General features: G+C 42.4%; 1 non-coding gene across 1 annotated transcript; it reads right to left on the bottom strand.

Annotated features, from left to right (window-relative positions):
* Positions 1-2,832: 2,832 nt before the first annotated feature.
* Positions 2,833-2,939, bottom strand: LOC112443889 (U6 spliceosomal RNA). Its single transcript, XR_003032297.1, has one exon. It is a non-coding gene; the product is annotated as a U6 spliceosomal RNA (small nuclear RNA).
* Positions 2,940-6,687: the final 3,748 nt, after the last annotated feature.

Here is a 6,687-nt window from a genome sequence, read left to right as displayed (position 1 = left end):
CTTCTCCAACTAGTGAAAGAATCTACTGGCCAATGAAGGAGACCCAAGAGGTGTGGGTTTGGTCCCTGGGTCGGGAAGATCCCCTGGAGAAGGAAATGGCAACCCAGTCCAGTATTCTTGCTGGAAAATTTCATGAACAGAGGAGCCTGCAGGCTACACTCCGTGGGGTCTCACAGAGTCGGACACAACTGAGCACACACACACACACACACACACACACCAGTAATAGCAGTTTGTATCTTGTTTTATATTTTGTGAAGCAGTTTCACAAGTCTTATACAATTCCAACAATAAAACCTCCAACATGAACTGAGAGGCTATTAATGTCATCATTTTATAGATGGGAAAACTGTCTGAGCTTAAGTAACTGGCTTCATAAGATTATTTTTCAGTCTAAGCCAGGAACAACAGGCAAGAATACACTGAAGAACTATACAAAAAAGATCTTAATGACCCAGATAACCATGATGGTGTGATCATTCACCTAGAGCCAGACATCCTGGAGTCCAAAGTCAAGGGGGCCTTAGGAAGCATCACTACAAACAAAGCTAGTGGAGGTGATGGAATTCCAGCCGAGATATTTCAAATCCTAAAAGACAATGCTGTTAAAGTGCTGTACTCAATATGCCAGCAAATTTGGAAAACTCAGCAGTGGCCACAGGACTGGAAAAGGTCAGTTTTCATTCCAATCCCAAAGAAAAGCAATGCCAATGAATGTTCAAACTATCACACAATTGCACTCATCTCACACTCTAGCAAAGTAATGCTCAAAATTCTCCAAGCAAGGCTTCAGCAGTACATGAACTGAGAACTTCCTGAAGTTCAAACTGGATTTGGAAAAGGCAGAGGAACCAGAGATCAAATATCCAACATCTGTTGGATCATAGAAAAATCAAAAGAGCTCCAGAAAAACATCTACTTCTGCTTTATTGACTATGCCAAAGCCTTTAACTGTGTGGATCACAACAAATTGTGGAAAATTCTTCAAGAGATGAGAATACCAGACCACCTTACTATCTTCTGAGAAATCTGTATGCAGGTCAAGAAGCAGCATTTAGAACTGGGCATGGAACAACAGACTGGTTCCAAATTGGGAAAAGAATACATCAAGGCTGTATATTGTCACCCTGATTATTTAACTTATATGAGAGTACATCATGCAAAATGACAGGCTGGATGAAGCACAGACTGGAATCAAGATTGCCCAGAAAAGTATCAGTAACCTCAGATATGCAGATAATATCACCCTTATGGCAGAAAGTGAAGAACTAAAGAGCCTCTTGATGAAAGTGAAAGAGGAGAGTGAAAAAGCTGGCTTAAAACTCAGCATTCAGAAAACTAAGATCATGGCATCCAGTCCCATCACTTCATGGCACATAGATGGGGAAACAATGGAAAGAGTGAGAGACTATTTTTGGGGGTTCCAAAATCACTGCAGATGGTAATTGCAGCCATGAAATTAAAAGACGCTTGCTCCTTGGAAGAAAAGCTATGACCAACCTAGACAGCATATTAAAAAGCAGAAACATTACTAGCAAAGGTCCATCTAGTCAAAGCTATGGTTTTTCCAGTAGTCATGGATGGATGTGAGAGTTGGACCATAAAGAAAGCTGAGCACCGAAAAATTGATGTTTCTGAACCGTGGTGTTGGAGAAGACTCTTGAGAGTCCCTTGGACTGCAAGAAGATCCAACCAGTCCATCCTAAAGGAAATCAGTCCTGAATATTCATTGGAAGGACATGCTGAAGCTGAAACTCAAATACTTTGGCCACCTGATGTGAAGAACCGACTTACTAGAAAAGACCTTGATGCTGGGAAAGATTGAAGGCTGGAGGAGAAGGGGACAAGAGAGGATGAGATGGTTGGATGGCATCACCAACTCAATGGACATGAGTTTGAGGGGAGTTGATGATGGACATGGAGAAGGCAGTGGCACCCCACTCCAGTATTCTTGCCTGGAAAATCCCATGGACGGAGGAGCCTGGAAGGCTGCAGCCTATGGGGTTGCTGAGGGTTGGGCACGACTGAGCGACTTCACTTTCACTTCTTACTTTCTTGCATTGGAGAAGGAAATGGCAACCCACTCCAGTGTTCTTGCCTGGAGAATCCCAGGGACGGGGAGCCTGGTGGGCTGCCCTCTATGGGGTTGCACAGAGTCGGACACGACTGAAGTGACTTAGCAGTAGCAGATGATGGACAGGGAAGCTTGGTGTGCTGCAGTCCATGGGGTTGCAAAAAGTCGGACACGACTGAGTGACTGAACTGAACTGAAGCCAGGAACTGGTAACTCCTTAGAGCTGGTAGTGTATACCACATGTTTTTAGGCAGTAGGGACATAAATATGTGACAACATTCTAATTTTTTTATCTTATAGTAGAGATTTCCTTTTTTAAAGCATTAATTTTTTAGCTTTATTTTTATTACAAAACTAGCACATTTGATGTAGGAAAAAAGAGCACAAATAAGAAAATCAAAATCACTTATGATCACATTAGATAAAATGTCTATCATTACACCATTTTAATAACTGACTACATAGTCAGTCTGGAGTTTCACTAGAGTGAGAACTCCCCTCCCACACTCTCCTCTTCCCACCCCCCACCCCAACTCTGTTCTTTATCTTCAAATTTTTCTGAGCTATTCTTGCCCATTTGCTCTTTTATTTGAATTTGAGAATTAGGTTTTACCAAAACTCTGTTGGGATTTTTATTGGATTTGCATTCCTTTTATAGATTAATTGGAGTAGAACTGAAAATTTTACTATCTTGGTTCCTGTCTTTCATAAACACAGTATATTTCTCCATTAATTTATGTCTATTTTAATGTCTTTTTTAAAATATGGAAAGCTTCAGAAATTTGCATGTCATTTTTGCACAGGGACTGTGTTCATCTTCTCTGTACTGTTCCAACTTTAGTATATGTGTTGTCTAAGCGAGCATTCAGACAAATTTTTCTTGTAATGGTTGGATTATATTAGGAGAGAAAGGTAACATATTCTTCACTTTCTTTATGAGACCAAAAAGGAGATTAATCTGGACTAGTTATTTCTATCAAACATAAAAGCGTTTAGTTGCGTGCTAGAAATGGAGGAAATGTTTCTGACTATGTTATCTCGCACCATCTATCATCTAAATGGAAGGTTTTTTTAAAAAATTATTTATGGTTTTTTTGGACTAAAAGTGAAGAAACCTTTTATTTATTTATTTTTGTGTGTGTCGGATTTTTAAATTTTTTATTTATTTTTCAATTGGTGGAATATTGCTTTACAATTTTATGTTGGTTTCTGCCCTAAAATAACATGAATCAGTCACAAATTGTATACATATCCCTTACCTCCCTCTCCTCCCCCAGTATTTCTGTGTATATTTTATTTTTGGCTGCTCTGGGTCTTCCTTGTAGCACATGGGCTGTAGAGCCCTTAGCTTCAGTAGTTGCGAGGGTTGCCCTGAGGCATGTGAGATCTTAGTTCCCTGAGTAGGGATCTAACCTGAAGCCCTGCATTGGAAGACAGATTCCCACCAGGGAAATCCCAAAGTGGAAATTCTTTGGTAGTCTTGACAGAGAAATTCAGCCAATCAAAGGGGTTGGGACAACAGGGGAAAAGGAAAGGAAAGGAAAAGAAGATGGTCAGACATGATTTGGAGGAGGGCTGGAGAAATGGGTGGAGAACAGTGGGGCGGGCGGAAGAAAGTGGGGAGGAGAAAATGACAGCAAGTGTGGATTTTCTGAGTTCTGTTATTCTAGAAAACCAGCAGCATCCCTTGGGATCTTGTTAGAAATTCAGAATACAGGCCCCAACTCAGATTTACCCAGTCCAAATCTTCATTTTAACAAGATCCCCAGGTAATTCGTATGCACAGTCAAGTTCCAGAAGCTCTTAGTTGCCCCCAGCCAATCTGAGCCAGACCTGATCAATGTCATCAGCCTTAGCCCTATTAATAGACAAAACTGGTTTGGTTGCCTAGAGACCTGGAAATCTGGTTCCTCCTGTAGACTCTGCATCTCAGAGTGCTCCTACCACTTTGGCCAAAGCCGTGTGACTCCAGTTGGCCTCAGTTTCTCTGCTAGCGTGTCAGTTCTCTGCAGGGATTGGATCCTGGCCAGGACCCCAGTTTCCTCAGTGCGGTCCTCACGTTCCACCAGAGGCTTGCACTGCCCCTCCTCTGGGACGCAGGATGTGATTTTCCTACTCTCTTCTCAGCTTCTGCTGGGGACCCGCTGTGACTGGCCCGATCACCTGGAACTGTGCCTGATTTTGAATATTGTCACCTGGACTTCTTCCAGAACTGCGTTCTGCTGGCAGAGAGTTCACAGTCAGATGTCCAAGTAGCCTGGCTCAATCTGAGTTAGTCACGGCCTTTGACTGCTGCACACAAGTCTGCCTCGCTGCCTCCTGGGGACAGGCTAGCTTCTGAAGACACGCTCTGTCCCCTCTGTCCCCCTGAATCTTGGCTTCTTCCCCCTTCCCAGGGCCTGAGCTGATGCGGTCTCAGCCTGCCTTACACACAAATGTCTCCTACTAAAGAGAAGGAGGCCAGCACAGAGCAAGGGTGGCAGGACTCAGTCCCTTCTCTCTGTTAACATCTAAGATGCTGGGACTTCATGGCCCTGCTTGTGTGTGTAGGCCAACTCCAAGCACTGCCCTTGGAGCCCTTTAGGTAAAAGATATCCTAAAAGTCTTGGAAGACTACTGACTACAAATGGGCCCAGTTGTTTTGCACAGCTTGTAGTTTGGGCTCTTTTCTCCAAGGTGGAGAAAAATCTTTGTGGCCTAACTTACTTTATGAATGTGAAAGTGAAAGTCGCTCAGTTGTGTCCTACTTTTTGCCACCCCATGGACTATACAGGCCATGGAATTCTCCAGACCAGAATACTGGAGTAGGTAACCTTTCCCTTCTCCAGAGGATCTTCCCAACCCAGGGATCAAACCCAGGTCTCTTGCATTACAGGCAGATTCTTTACCAGCTGAGCCATAAGGGAAGCCCAAGAATACAGGAGTGGGTAGCCTATCCCTTCTCCAGTGGATCTTCCCAACCCAGGAACTGAACCGGGTCTCCTGCACTGCAGGTGGATTCTTTGCCAACTGAGCTATGAGGGAAGCCAACTTACTTTATAAATACAGGCTAATGCATACAGAAGCTCAATCATTTCTCTGGTTCCCATGCAACCATTTCACTTTGACCTATGGTGTTATACCTCTTGCCCTGCTCAATCTGTGGTGGAACATTATACAAAGTGTATCACATCTGCTACTGTGTTTTAAGCCACGTCAGGTCGGCCATCAGCTAGAGAAGCCAATTTTTATTACTCTCCCCTAATTCATAATAAAGCACTGACTTTATCTTTAAGATTGTTACATCATTTCTATTCCTAAGAGCTATTCTTATGGTGATTAAAAAAAAAAAAAAGATGAGAAAGAAGAAAGAAAACAAGAAGAAAGTGTGGCAGCACCCACAGCAGCTAAGGAATGGTGTGGGTGTTGTTTCCATTATTTACATACATAACACTTTCACAAGAATCCAAATGTCTTACAAAAGAAAATACAAATTGCAGGAAAGACGCGATAACACAGCAAGACACAAAGAAAACAATTATCTAGAGGAAGATTTGAATTTGGCATCCATCGTTTGCAGCAAAAGACTGGATAAGTATCCACTGGCTGCTTGCACATAGCAAGGTAGGCATGTAGTGGCATTTGCCATGGTCCAAAAAGAAGTTCCATGGAAAATAGAAGGAAATACACGCTATGCAATGTAGTCATTCCAAGTTTCTAAAGTTGCATGGCGATCTCATTAAATCAGCAGGGGTACATAAATATATGGTTTTCCAAAGACACTCTTGGCCAAGCGAAATCAAAGGTCCAGGAAGAAGTTACTCAAGATTAGCAAGAGTGTTTGGATAGGAAATAGAACATACATAAGCATGAACCATTCACTGGATCATTCTAAAGGTCCAGATTTTCTCAGGACAGACTTTATTGATAAGTCATGAAGAAGCTGTATTTGAAGTTAGTCTAAAAAAACCCAATTTTGACGGATGGCATGAAAACTCCCCTTTAGTGGTTTTCAGTGCTATGCCTGATGTTATGTCATTATTTGAACAGGGTTCCAACCAACCGTTTAAACTTTTGGCAAAGGGGAAACCTGGTATGGGGGTGGTGGAGGGTGGGGGTGGGAAATGCTCTCAGGAAAAATGTCTAACATGTTGCAAAGCCTTGAAAAGGGAGAAGTAGACAAAACAACACATCACCACTAGTGTAGTATGTGCAGTTACAGTCAAACCACTCAAAATTACAATGTCATTTGTCTTCTTTGTATCTCTTTTGTTTTCACAAGTCACACGGCAAAATCAACAAATACTACATCATCCCTCTGAGGATTCAGCTGGGGGAAAAGCATCGGTTAGCTCATCTCTAGAGTAGCTATGATTAGCATGCTTCGATTCTCTCATATGATCTGTACCCATGCTTATTAAGCTGCTTGCTCGCTTCCTTTGTGCTATGATTATGACTACAGCTATGCAGTGCAGTCTAGTGCAGCCCAGAGGTACCCATTTCCACAGGTTTTTCCAAACCTGATGTAAGCTCCATAGTTTGCAAAAGGTTATTTGTTGGAAAAAACATGCAAAGTCATATTTGCAACTGATGTTGAACTTTTCATAGATAATATTAGGGACTTCCCTGGTAGT

Source organism: Bos taurus, chromosome 23 (genome assembly GCF_002263795.3).
Source record: "Bos taurus isolate L1 Dominette 01449 registration number 42190680 breed Hereford chromosome 23, ARS-UCD2.0, whole genome shotgun sequence".
Taxonomy (NCBI): domain Eukaryota; kingdom Metazoa; phylum Chordata; class Mammalia; order Artiodactyla; family Bovidae; genus Bos; species Bos taurus.
The sequence above is the reverse complement of the archived record's forward strand: the minus strand, read 5'-3'. Positions and strand labels throughout refer to the sequence as shown.